The following is a 14,535-nucleotide window of genomic DNA, read 5'->3' as shown; positions in this document are numbered from 1 at the left end:
TTATTGTGGGTGGTCCTGGAACGTAACCCCCGCAATAGGTGAGGGAACACAGTAGTTAATATTATTGATTGGAATACCTTTAGAATTTTAATTCTGAGTATGCTATTTGTTTCATGCCAAAACTGGAATGCTGTGAGATTATGTTGATGCTGTAGGAGACTTAGCATGGTGCTATAAGTAGATATATCCATGCAGATATTTAGGCTATGGATATTCTATTTCAGTCTTCTCAGCTCAAGCTTTTCAGATCCAGTCCTGTCCTCATACAGATGGTGGCAGCTGTTTCAAGCAACAGATTTTAGCTGTTAAGAAAATCAATAAATTATTCCTTATTTAATGTGTTTTTATTGCACTCTTTCAGATAAGAAAAGAGGTACTTGATGGATGTTCTTTTTGAAGTGCCAAAATAATGTGACAGGCTTTCTTGGATTTGGGGTGCTCTTTGCTGCTCAGCCTTATGTAGCACAATGTCACAGGCTAGCCCCAAATCTGTGGAAATTGGTTTAAAAAATAACAATTTGTTTTTATAATTTTGGAATGCTCTTTTGATTTGACTTCGTTGCTTTTCTGAGGATGGCACATTTTTTTAGTTCCATGGTACAAATAAAGAGCTAGGAAAGGAAAACCCTCCTATTATTTAAAAACACTGTAAAAACTTTCTGTATATACCATATTTACTCGAGTCTAATGTGCCATCAAATCTAATGCACACTTCAATTTTGCCATATTAAACAAATCTAATGTGCAGCCTAATTTTTGGAAGGCAATTTAGTCAAAAAAGGTGAGCATTAGAATCGTGCAAATACGGATTTCAATATTAATGTCAACATATGTAGCATGATTTTTCATAGGATTTGTGCTACATTAGAAGAGTAAAGACAAATATCCCTTAAGTAAAAGGAACATTCAATATTAAATAACCAACACAATAAGATAAAATGTGAGTGCTAAACTGATGAATGAGTGAAACACTGGCTTTCAGCTCTGATTTTCCCTGATTCATCAATTGGACTTGTTAACATGAGGTGATAATGAAAAGTAACATATATAAATATTTTATAACAAATTTTTACATTGCAAGCTGAAGAGCATAATGTTATTATTACTATACACAAATAACTTCAGAATGAAAAACCTACTGGCTGTTGATTTGACTTCTAATCCAAAGTCATCGCTTGAGCCAGCACAGCTGTTCCCACAGATGCCTTATTTGTGTAAACAGCTTCCCACCTGAGCATTCAATTTGCCCAGTAATTCATAAAATGGATGTAGAGGACCTGTACAAAATCACTGTTCCTTCTTCTATCCCTTTGCAATTTGCAGGGAAACCACTAATGTCACCTTGTGGATTGAATTAGTTTGGGGCTTTGCTGTTTGGGATGAAATTGCAAGAAATTCCTATCACGATGGATATTTCCAGACAAGACTAAAATCCACAACCAAAGCAGTTTTTTAAAAACTACTTTGGAATTGATTTCAGTCGCCACTGCCTCCCCCCTCGCAAATATGCGGGCTTTTCCAAGGAGAGGGTGGCCCACATTTCCCCCTAAAGGTTCAGTAAAATATAAGCTCCCTCCTTGCATCCTCCATGATGTTGATCAGGTAAATTTTACTAGACTTTTAGGGGAAAAATTGGGGCTTGGGGGGGGGGGGGGGCGTGGTAAGTATCTTCTCTGTCTTCCAGGCTCCAGGAGCTCAAAAAACTGAGATGGCTGTGTGGATTGGTCCCGGCAATCACATAACGTGGTTCCTGGGTCCAATCCCGACAGGGCCCACACCTAATAAGACCTGAATTTTACCTTAAGATCCTGATCTTACCAGGTATTTAATTAATTTGTAACAAACCAAGGAAACCTTCATCTGGATGCTTGTCACGACCCAGGCTGCAGAGCACCAATAACCATACACAGAGGCCAGAATCTATCTAATATCTTTATTGAAGGAATATATAAAGTTAATAAAAACAAGTGTAGAAAATAGTCCAGAATTAGACCTTTCAGGAAAGGTCAGAATTAGTCCAAAAAAGCAATGTCCAATAAGAAATATTAAGGTCCAAAGTTGTAATCCAATAACCGAAACACTCACTTTGCCAAGCAAAGTGAGGGGAGATGACAAGGTCCTTTAGTCCATGAAACTTGAGCGAGGCTAGGAAATAACTTGATACTTGAAACAAGGCTTGAACGTGGAACAAGGTAACTAAGAACAAGAACAAGGTCCGTGGAATAACTTGATAAAATCCGTGGAACAAGGCAAGGATTGATCCTGGGAAACAAGGCAAAGTCCGTAGATAAACAAAGGCTGGGAAGCAAGGCGAAGGCTGGATAGCAAGGCAAGGCTTGAGCAGGAGCGAGGCTTGGATCGGAGCGCGCTGTCCAGACACAACTCGCTCCGTAGGCTGACGAATTGACTCCGCGAAGTTACTACGCGGGTAAAACACCTAAATAGAGTCTAACTTTCCCGCCGAAGCAGTTCTCTGGGAATCAGAACCGAAAGCTAAACTCTGAGACCAGATGTGAGACTCCCCAAAGATTCTCACGAGAAGCAGTCTTAATTGGCCACATTCTTAGCTGCAATCCTCGCACTCCTGCGCGAAGCTGATTCCAAACTTCTCTGTTGTTTACAAAACTCCCGGCGCAAGAACACGGGAGAAGTAGGCTCTGGGCTTGTTTGACATACTTCTGGGAGACAACTTTCTTGCAGGTGCAAGGTTCCCAGATCTGCCTGGGAAAGATCTGGCTGAGAGGAATCCAGTTCAGACTGGGAAGGTAAAAAACCCAAGTTTTCATCTTCATCAGGAATTACAATGTCCTGAGCAGGACTACAAGGCCCATGGGTCATCACACTATCCCCCTCTTCAAGGCCCCTCCCAAACTGGGGCCCTCTCCCCGAGGCGCGAGGTCGCGGTTTGGTGGGATAGGTCTGATGAAAGCGACGGGTTAGATCAGGAGCATGGACTGTGGAGGCGTCTTCCCAAGAGCGTTCCTCAGGGCCAAAACCCACCCAGTCAATGAGATATTGTAGGCGGCGGCGGTGAAAGCGAGAATCCAAAATGTCCTCAACCTCGAACTCCTCCTCCCCATTCATCAAAACAGGAGGGGGGGCCGGTTGGTCTGTATCAGGTCGCACACCATCCGCCGGAAGGAGCAGGGAACGGTGAAACACTGGGTGAATGCGCATTGAACGCGGAAGTTGGAGTTTGAAAGTCACGGGGTTTAATTGCGCCACCACTGGATAGGGGCCAATGAAACGGGCATCTAACTTCCGGCAAGGGCGGTGGGAGGGCAGAAAGCGAGTGGACAGGAAAACCCGATCTCCTACCTTGATTTCGAGGCCCGGCTGGCGATGTTTGTCAGCGTGGCGTTTATAGTCCTCCTTGGCTTGGTCCAGTTGCTGGAGCAAAAGTTGTTGCACCGCTGTGAGTTCCTGCAGCCAATCCTCTGCTGCGGGAACTTCTGAAGTTTCAATGACAGGGGGGAAGAAACGTGGATGGAAGCCGTAGTTTGCAAAGAACGGCGTTTCTTTTGTAGAAGCTTGAACTCCATTGTTGTAGGCAAACTCAGACAGTGGTAACAGAGAAGCCCAATTGTCCTGTTGGTAGTTTACATAACAGCGAAGATACTGCTCCAAAGTGGCATTGGTGCGCTCCGTTTGCCCATCTGTTTGGGGATGATGAGCTGAAGATAAGCGAGAGTCTATGCCCAATAGTTTTTGTAGTGCCTTCCAAAAACGAGAGGTGAATTGAGATCCACGGTCTGTGACTAAACTCTTGGGCAATCCATGTAGTCTGAAAACATGTTGAAGAAATAGATCCGCAGTTTCTTTGGCCGTGGGGAGGCCTTCGCAGGGAATGAAATGGGCTAACTTGGTGAAAAGGTCCACCACCACTAAGATCGTGGTGAATCCACAGGAAGGTGGTAGGTCAGTGATGAAATCCGCGGAAATTATTTCCCATGGGCGAGATGGGGTAGGAAGGGGGTGTAAAAGCCCTGAGGGCTTCTCCCTTCGTATCTTGGAGCGCTGGCATACTGGGCAGGTGTTGACATATTTTTCCACATCCTTGCGGATCTTGGGCCACCAAAAATCCCTTAGGATCAAATGCATAGTTTTAAATAGTCCGAAGTGTCCTGCTGGTTTGCAGTCATGACACAGACGAAGCGCTTTTTCCCTGCCCGGTCCGGGTGGGATATAAACATGATTTCTATAGCAGAGCAGCCCATCTTTAAGCGAAAAGGGAAAATGCAGACCTTGGCGAAGTTGGTCCTGCGCCCAGGCATCTGCTTGCTGACTAGCCCTGATTTCTTGAGCACAGATGGGTCCTGGAGTAGGGGAAGTTGAACCAATGGGAATGGATTTGGTGTTCCCCACCGTGAGCGTGGCAAAGTTCTCGGGTTGTAGCAGTTGGGATTCAAAGGTCTCCTTGCGTCCTGCAGCGTATTCCGGTTTACGTGACAGGGCGTCTGCTTGCTTGGTTTGGGCTGGGGTCACATAATGGATCTGGAAGTTGAAACGTTCAAAGAATAAAGCCCAACGTTGCTGCCTCTGATTTAGTTTGCGGGCAGTTCTTAGATGTTCTAGATTACGATGATCAGTGTGGACTTCAATGGGAAATTTGGCCCCTTCTAGCCAATGTCTCCAAGTTTCAAAGGCTGCCTTTATGGCCAGTAGTTCTTTTTCCCAAATGGTGTAATTCCTCTCTGGTGTGGTTAGTTGACGAGAATAAAAGGCACAGGGATGGAGGTGATCTCCCACCGGTTGTAAGAGTACAGCCCCAATTGCCACATCAGAGGCGTCCGCTTGCACCACAAAAGGGGTTCCAGGATTTGGGTGCTGTAGAATTGGCTGGGAGGTGAATAGTTTCTTTAGTTGCTGGAACCCTTTCTCTGCTTGATCAGTCCAGCGGAAAGGCTGCTTTCCACGGATGCAGCTAGTGATGGGGTCGGACCAGCGGGCAAAATCTGGAATGAACTTGCGGTAATAGTTCGCGAACCCCAAGAAACGCTGCACCTCTTTCTTGTTAGTTGGCGCCCGCCATTCCAATACTGCTGAAACCTTGGCTGGATCCATGGAAAGCCCTAGAGGCGAGATGCGGTAACCAAGGAAATCTACCTCTTGTAGATCAAAGGCGCATTTTTCCAGCTTGGCATAAAGTCCATGATCCCGCAATCGTTGTAACACCATTTTGACGTGGTTCTCATGTTCTGATTGTGATCTAGAAAACACCAAAAAATCGTCCAGGTAGATTATCAAGAACCTGTCTAGATAGTCCTGAAAAATGTCATTGACAAAATGCTGGAACGTTGCGGGGGCTCCGCATAAACCGAAATTCATAACTCGGGACTCAAATAATCCGAATTTGGTCTGGAAGGCGGTCTTCCACTCGTCCCCTTCCCTGATGCGAACTAAGTTGTAAGCCCCCCGAAGATCCAGCTTGGTGTAAACCTTGGCTCCTCGAAGCCGATCCAGTAGATCCGAGATTAAGGGCAGGGGATAGCTGTTCCGCTTGGTGATATTGTTCAATGCTCTGTAGTCCACCACCAAGCGTAGTTCCCCTGACTTCTTCTTCACAAACATCACTGGGGAGGCGGCTGGGGATTGAGAGGGTCTGATGAATCCCTTGCGAAGGTTTGTCTCTAGGAATTCCCTGAGAGCTTCTTGCTCTGGTTCAGTCAGGGAGTAGAGATGCCCTCGCGGGATCGGGGCCCCCTCCACCAAGTCAATGGCACAGTCATAAGGTCTATGTGGGGGTAATTTTTCGGCTTCTTTCTCATTGAATACATCCCAATACTCGGAGTACTTCTTTGGCAAGGTGATGATGGGCTCGGTGTCTGTGGCATGGCATACCTTGGCTACGAGGCAATGGTTTTGGCAGTACGGTGAAGCAAACTGCAGTTCTCTGTTGGACCAGGAGATGTTAGGGTCGTGGAGAGTCAGCCATGGAATTCCCAAAATCACAGGGAAATGGGGGACCTCGGTAACAAAGAAGGAAATCTCTTCCATATGTTCCCTTATCCACATCCTGGTGGGTTCCGACCACTGACTTACGGGGCCCGTCTTGAGGGGGCGGCCGTCTATGGCTTGCACCACACGGGCATTCTTGAAATCATGATATTGTAATCCCAGAGAGTCGGCATACTCTCTATCGATGAAATTGTTGGTAGCTCCAGAGTCTATCATGGCGTGGATCATGACGGGTCCCCTTTTTGCTGACCATAATGTGACCACGAGAAGGAACAGGACCCCGGTTGGCGGCTCTTGGATGGATTTTTTGACCGGGTTGGCGAGCCTCTCTACACCCGGTCGTTGGCTTCCCCCGCCGGCTGTGTGCCAGTCGGCTCAGACGCCTTCGTCTCCGTGGAGGACGCCGCCGCAAGACGGGCGGCAGGCTTCCCTTTGGCTGGGCACTCTCTGGCGAAGTGGCCCCCGTTCCCGCAGTACCAGCAGAGGTTTAAGCGTTGACGACGGGCCTTCTCGGCGGCATCTAGTCTGGGACGCACATTGCCCAACTGCATCGGCACCTCCTCGCCTCCTCTGGGGTATGGGGTTGGCGGTGGGGGTCTCCACACCGGACGTGGCTGAACGCTGGCGGGAGCGGGGGGTTTTGCCCCGGCTCTACTGCCCTGGCCTCGAACCCACTGTTTCCTGTTAGCAATCATGACTTCAGCCCGTAAACATTGATCAATGAGTGCCTCGAGGGTCTGGGGAGGATCCACCTTGGAGATTTCTTCCAGCATTTCAATGTTGAGACCCTCCCGGAATTGTCCCCTGAGGGCTACATCGTTCCAGCCGGTGTTGTGGGCCAGTACTCGGAACTCGGCTATATACTGAGACATAGGTCTGTCTCCTTGGAAAAGGCGACGGAGTTTGTGACCGGCTGCCTCCAAATTGTCCTCGATTCCCCAAGTCTCCTTGAGGTGGTCCAAGAAGTGTTGCGCTGATCTTAGGTGTGGAGAGGCTTGGTCGTACAGTGCCGTCGCCCAGCTGGCCGCTGGCCCGTCTAGAAGACTGTAAACCCATGCCACTTTGATGTCTTCTTGGGGAAACTCGGCAGCACGGGCCTCTAGATAAGCTTGACATTGGCGACGGAAGACATGAACCTTAGAAGCTTCTCCAGTAAACTTGGTTGGCAACGCCATGGCCGGAAGACGAATTCCGCGTTCCTTCAAACCCCTTATTTCTCCATCCTGTGCATTGAGCTTATCACGGATTCGGTCCACCTCATCCTTGTCGATGGTGTAGGTAATCGGCTGGCCGCTCGGCCCAGGTACGACTCCGGTAGACATTCTGGCCGAGGTTAATTGGTGCTTAGGGTGGCGGAGTCAAACTGTCACGACCCAGGCTGCAGAGCACCAATAACCATACACAGAGGCCAGAATCTATCTAATATCTTTATTGAAGGAATATATAAAGTTAATAAAAACAAGTGTAGAAAATAGTCCAGAATTAGACCTTTCAGGAAAGGTCAGAATTAGTCCAAAAAAGCAATGTCCAATAAGAAATATTAAGGTCCAAAGTTGTAATCCAATAACCGAAACACTCACTTTGCCAAGCAAAGTGAGGGGAGATGACAAGGTCCTTTAGTCCATGAAACTTGAGCGAGGCTAGGAAATAACTTGATACTTGAAACAAGGCTTGAACGTGGAACAAGGTAACTAAGAACAAGAACAAGGTCCGTGGAATAACTTGATAAAATCCGTGGAACAAGGCAAGGATTGATCCTGGGAAACAAGGCAAAGTCCGTAGATAAACAAAGGCTGGGAAGCAAGGCGAAGGCTGGATAGCAAGGCAAGGCTTGAGCAGGAGCGAGGCTTGGATCGGAGCGCGCTGTCCAGACACAACTCGCTCCGTAGGCTGACGAATTGACTCCGCGAAGTTACTACGCGGGTAAAACACCTAAATAGAGTCTAACTTTCCCGCCGAAGCAGTTCTCTGGGAATCAGAACCGAAAGCTAAACTCTGAGACCAGATGTGAGACTCCCCAAAGATTCTCACGAGAAGCAGTCTTAATTGGCCACATTCTTAGCTGCAATCCTCGCACTCCTGCGCGAAGCTGATTCCAAACTTCTCTGTTGTTTACAAAACTCCCGGCGCAAGAACACGGGAGAAGTAGGCTCTGGGCTTGTTTGACATACTTCTGGGAGACAACTTTCTTGCAGGTGCAAGGTTCCCAGATCTGCCTGGGAAAGATCTGGCTGAGAGGAATCCAGTTCAGACTGGGAAGGTAAAAAACCCAAGTTTTCATCTTCATCAGGAATTACAATGTCCTGAGCAGGACTACAAGGCCCATGGGTCATCACAATGCTTTGGGTAAAACCAAGACAGATCCCGGGATATGGGCTTGTATGGATGGGCCCTATGTCTGTGGATAAAGAAACCCAACAGAGAGCAGGAATGAGTCCACTGAGCAAAAGGAAACTTACTTTTGAGTGGGAACACTTGAAATGTTTTTTCTCTAAGTTTTGGTATTTTACATAATAAAATGTTTTAAATTCATTCTTGCATTTTTTTGAAAGTGCTGAAAAAGCAAGCAGCCTATAGAATATGCTAAGGATGTAATTGAGCTCTATAATTAATGCTAATTATACATGGTGATGACACAAGTACACTTGACAGTCAAAATGGGAATCCTCACAACACCAGAGGGCTCTTAGAAAACCTTGTGCCACAACCTTCACCTCTATTTGGTCTACATATTAAAATACACAAAACAAAGATTAAAAATAAAACACAAGTTTAAAATTCATCACTAAAAACCCTCTTCTTCTTTCTTCTGCTGCTCTAATTCTACTCTCTCCGAGGTAACATTTCTTTTTTGTTCTGCAGATCACTGTTATTATAATGAGATAAGATTAAACAATTTCAGCAGGCCCTTATCATCTTCTGGGGTTTGGTTCCAGGACCCACTGTTTATATCAAGTTCTGTAGATGTTAAAGTCCCATTGTATACAATGGCACAGTAAAATTGGATGCCTTTTTATGTGTTTCAATATTTTCAAGTCATGGGTGGTAAAATTCATGAATACAGAAGGCTGATTTGTAATGCCATAAATAATGGATGTTCTAGAGGCCATAATGCTTGTCTTACAAGTGAGTGTGAGCATTATCTGGTGTGGAGATTATATTGAGCAACAAAGAACCATGGTTCCTTCAAAACTCCTTTCTATCCACCATTCATGAAATATCAGGCACAATTTTATGATGGAAAGAGCTCTTTGACAATGCCTGAGAAGGTGGTAGGCATCTTCACTGAAAGTGTTAAAGTCAAGTTTGGCCAAGGGATGCTTTAGTGCAGGGGTGTCAAACTCATTTTCACTCATTTTCAGCCTTACACTTACCTTCAACGAGCCATTTGTAATTGTTAGACTGTATAAATGTAACTGTGTTGCTTTGGCATTGAAAGACTCATGGACTACATAAAATGATTTGGTGGGCCTGATTTGGCCCATGGGCCTTGCATTTGGCAAATATGCTTTAGTGGTAGAATCCTTCACTAGGAGAGGGATGTCTTAGACAAGCCTTGGGAATACTAACTACCAGGCCCATAGCCAGGATTTTGATTTTTTTTTGGGGGGGGGGGGGCGAGTCTGAGTGAGAGAGGATCTACCCTAGCATACCTTTTGAATCGTTATCCCAATATCCCCATGCATATGGGATATATTGAGCATGGTGATCAGATCATGATATAAATAAACATAAGTTTAAATAATAAATGTTATTTATTTACTTTCATTAACAAAATATTTAGAATACTTTTTGACTTATTTTTTTTTTACTTTACAGCAACAGTCTTCATTTCTTCTCCCCGGCCATTTCGTAAATTACTTGTTCTGGTTTGATAGTGATGTCCCGATGGATGGAAATCATTGCTAGTCCACTAAGTCTCTGGTCTGTCATTAAACTTCTAGATCCACTTTTCACTCTCTTCATGGTTGAAAACGATCTTTCCACACTGCTAACACAGTCAAAAGGAAATTTAGTGACTGATAGTAGGTTTTGTTACACAGTTCCAACACTTTAAGTACTGAGGGCCCAGGCGCGGACAAGGATGCCACTGTGCCACGTACCAGTAAGGCCTTCTCACGGACCACCCTGAGAATTTTGGGAGTGGGATGAAGCCCCTCAACCCCCCCCCCCCCCCCCCCCCCCGGCTACATGCCTGCTAACTAAGATTTCATAAATCATTTTCTCATTCACTTTCCACTCAGTTGCTGATGTGCCAGAGGTAGTAGATGAAAAGATGGAGTGAAAAAGACCTCTTCTGTCTTTCTTCCCACACCTGGACCACAGATATAACAATGCTCTGAGAAGGCTTGATCACACTGTTTCCCAAAAGCCATTGAGTACAGAAATGTTCCAGGCATGAAAAAAAGAGGAAGAGACTCCCCACTAGTCCTCTATCCCATACTGACTGATCCCAGAAAAGTAGCAACCATGCTATAGTTATACTATGACCCAATTTTAACTAGCAAAGCTGTGTTTTGTGTTATCCTGGGATTTATAGTTTAATCAGAGACACCAGCCATGGAAAATGGAAGTAAAAAGGAAGAGGAGCCGACCAAGGGCAAGATGGATGGATGGTATCCTTGAAGTGACTGGCTTGACCTTGAAGGAGCTGGGGGTGGCGATGGCTAAAGGGGAGCTCTGGTGTAAGCTGGTCCATGAGGTCACGAAGAGTCTGAAGTGACTGAATGAATAAACAACAACAGAGATACCAGAAGAACTCCCTGGCTGAGAATTCTGAAGCCTTCTTTCTCAATTATAAAAAAAAAAAAATCTGAGGATCATGTAGAATACAACCATGTCATTTAAAGTGTAATCATAGTGCTATCACTGTATAATGTGAATGAGTCCTTTGTAATTTGGAGGGTAGATGGAATGTATAGATTGGTTAAGTGGGAAGGAAGTTTGGAAAGTGATGAATATTGAAGGAGGCAGTGGGTCTGAAGGTTTAGAAAAAGATTAAACATTGATGGTAAATCTCATCATACCCCTGATGATGAATGTGTTGGAATGATTAAATTTGACTTGCAATTAGGTTTGGAATAAACTGAAGTAGTTCTCTGTATAGGACTAGAGAGAATAGCTGGGTTTACAGAGGCCAATTATGTATTGAGTCTGGGAGGAAGGGAGTTGTGACGTCAGTAATTTCAACTTCTATACTGTTTGTTTATTTATTGGGTGCATTTTCCCCAAGCTAGGGCTAAAGACAGCTTCATGTATTTCAAATATAAAACACAGCACAGAAAACTGAAAATTATTGTAGTATGTGAAACTTACTTCACCAGATAATGAAGGCTAAACCAGAGCTTCTTAAACTTTTCAACTTGCAACCCCTTTTTGCCCAAGAAATTTTATGTGACTTCAGATATATAAGTATATAGAAGTCGAACCTTTTTTTAATATCAGATGGTTAAATCTGTGGATATGAAGGAACAATTATATCACAGCAATGACAATTAGGGTATGCCTAACTTCAAAGTACATAAAAATCAAACCCCTTATGTAAAATACAGTGGCCCCCAGTATCTACTGGGGTTTGCTCCCAGGATCCACAGTGACTTCCGAAATCCACTGCCTGGCTACTTTTTTGCTCTCTGCTCCATATGGTTGGCTGCCTCTTGGGCCCATTTTCATTCCCTTGGCTGCTTGAGTTCCCCCTCCTTTTGGCCTCATCATATTAGCATTTAATGCTCAGCCAGAAAAGCAGTTTAAAGGCTCCTCTCTAAACTACAAACCCAAGAATGCTGCAGGAGGCAGCCACAGGATTGAAAGTGGGTGCAAACACTTTATCTACTCATTAGAAAGCTAATGTGATGCTATCATATTGCAGCTCCTATTCAGAGGGGGGGGGGTGTGGATTTTGTGACCCCAATATTGAGCTAACATTGGGACCAACAGTTTAAGAAGTTCTGGGTGAAGCAATTGGTTGTGCCAAAATGCATCAGTCTTTGAAGCAGAGAATTGGTAGTTGGCTCCACACGTTTCTGTTGTTTTTGCTATAGCATATGGCAATTCTCTGGAAAAATTAATCACTGGTTTACAAAGGAAGATTCAAGCAAATAACTTCCTTTCATAAAGCAAGATATTCGATGTCACCAGAAAACAGCTTTTTCAGACTTCTAGTGTCTGTGTTTCTTAATAGTGGCTATATCAAACTTTAACTTAATTTATTTTCTCTAATAAATGCTGTGTTTAATACATGCAAACATTTGACTTTTTTGGTTTTAATACTAAACTAACATACAGATATAGATTTAATCTATTCTTCTCTGTTTCTGTGAGCAAAAGCATAATTGCTATAATCGACTTTCACTAAGCCACCTGCACATCAGTTGTTTGAATGGTCCCTTGGTTCCTTTAATGAAAATGTTGCATAGGGAGAGGATTTTTTCCCCCTCAGAAAAACAACAAGCTTCAAAGCCTGTTTTCCCCTCATGTGCTTCAATGGATCTGCCACAAGGGACTTGTGTTTTTCAGATATGGCAGCCTTTTTTGTCCATTGTGGATTAAGAGGAAGGGACAGAGTATCAAAAGGAGCATCTTTTTGGACGTGTACACCCATATCTGGCTCCAGTGTTGCAAAAATAACATTAAATTTTTAATGCACCCAGTTCTGTACTTGTGGTGAGTAAAAGAGGGGTATAAATAAACATAATAATAACAATAGTAATAATTGCTGCTCCAGTTTTTCCACCTAAGTAGATGATCGAACTTGTTTAACATTGTATTACTGTTATTATCTTTTATACTGTGAATTGTATTTATATTGTTGTTTATTTTGTCAATGTTGTTCGGGCCTTTGCCCCATGTAAGCCGCCCCGAGTCCCCACAGGGAGATGGTGGCAGGGTATAAATAAAGTTTTTTTATTATTATTATTATTAACCCTTTTTCTTTTATGGAAAAGAAATCAACATTCATATAATAATCAACATTGTTTTGTGGACGATTAAAACACATATGAGGCTCTGAACACTTTAAATATTATTATTGTTATTACTTTATTTTATGACATAGCAAACAAGATAGATATGCTCGATTTCGTATCACAAAATCACAAGTTGAACACTTCCCAAGCGTCTAGGACTGTGTGATGTATTTTCGGATGATGCGCACAGATCCCAGTAGGGTGGCCTTTTGCAGTTGGCAGATCGTCATTTTGTCAATGCCTATTGTTTCCAAATGCCGGCTGAGATCTTTTGGCACGGCACCTAATATGCCCATTACCACCGGGACCACCTGCACTGGTTTCTGCCAGAGTCTTTGAAGTTCAATCTTGAGGTCCTGATAGCGGCTGAGTTTTTCCTGTTGTTTTTCGTCAATGCAACTGTCATCTGGGATGGCAACATCAATGATCCAAATCTTTTTTTCCCCCACAACTGTGATGTCTGGTGTGTTGTGTTTCAGAACTTTTTCAGTCTGGATTCGGAAGTCCCACAGTATCTTTGCGTGTTCATTTTTCAATACTTTTGCAGGTTTGTGATCCCACCAGTTCTTTACTGCTGGCAGGTGGTACTTGAGGCATAAGTTCCAATAATCATTCACAAAACAACCACAACAATACACAATATGAATAAAACTTTCCTGATGATGAATGAGTTTGTGTGTGTGTGTGTGTGTGTGTGCGTGTGCCTTCAAGATGACTGCATGAATTTGATAGGCTTTTCTTAAACCAGGGTCTCTCAGAGGTACTTTGCTGTTATTTCCTGTGAAAAATAGTCTATAACACTTGGTATCAATTGGTTATTTTCCATTCAAGTACCCGCTAGGGTTGACCCTGTTTATTTTCCAAGTTCAGATAGGATCTGGTGCTTTTAGAAGCATGTCATACCCCGAAAGAACTGCTGGAATTACAATTTATTTATTTCCCAAAAATATATATTAACAGCATATTTTGTACATTTTATTGGTTTTAGGAACACAGTGCATTCAGACTATGTGTATAAATGTAACAAAATACAATATCTATATATATAAAAGAGTGATGGCATCAGGGCAGCGGACAAAACAACAAAACTACAGGCCCCCCAACCTTGAAATTTGACAACACAACCCATCATTCACGGCTCTAGGTTGATACAACAAAAAGAAAAGAAAAACAAAGTCCTAATTAGAGGGAGAGGAATAATTGTTTTTATCCAATTGCTGCCAGTTAGAAGTCTATGCTCCGCCCACTTGGTCTCCTAGCAACCGACTCAGCCCAGGGGACAGGCAGAGTTAGGCTTCACTTAGGCCTCTTCCACAAATTATCTAAAGCCCCAGCTTCTGCCAACCCAGAAGTTCGAAAACATGCAAATGAGAGTAGATGAATAGGTACTGCTCTGGCGGGAAGGTAACTGCGCTCCATGCAGTCATACTGGCCACGTGACCTTGGAGGAGTCTACGGACAACGCCGGCTCTTCGGCTTAGAAATGGAGATGAGCACCAACCCCCAGACACAACTGGACTTAATGTCCGGGGAAAACCTTTACCCCTTAGCTTAACTACTACCAATTCCTCAATACTTTATTTCCCATACCACCAGACTTCGCCACAGCAAC

Source organism: Anolis carolinensis, chromosome 2, assembly GCF_035594765.1.
Source record: "Anolis carolinensis isolate JA03-04 chromosome 2, rAnoCar3.1.pri, whole genome shotgun sequence".
Lineage (NCBI taxonomy): Eukaryota > Metazoa > Chordata > Lepidosauria > Squamata > Dactyloidae > Anolis > Anolis carolinensis.
This window is presented reverse-complemented; position numbering follows the sequence as displayed.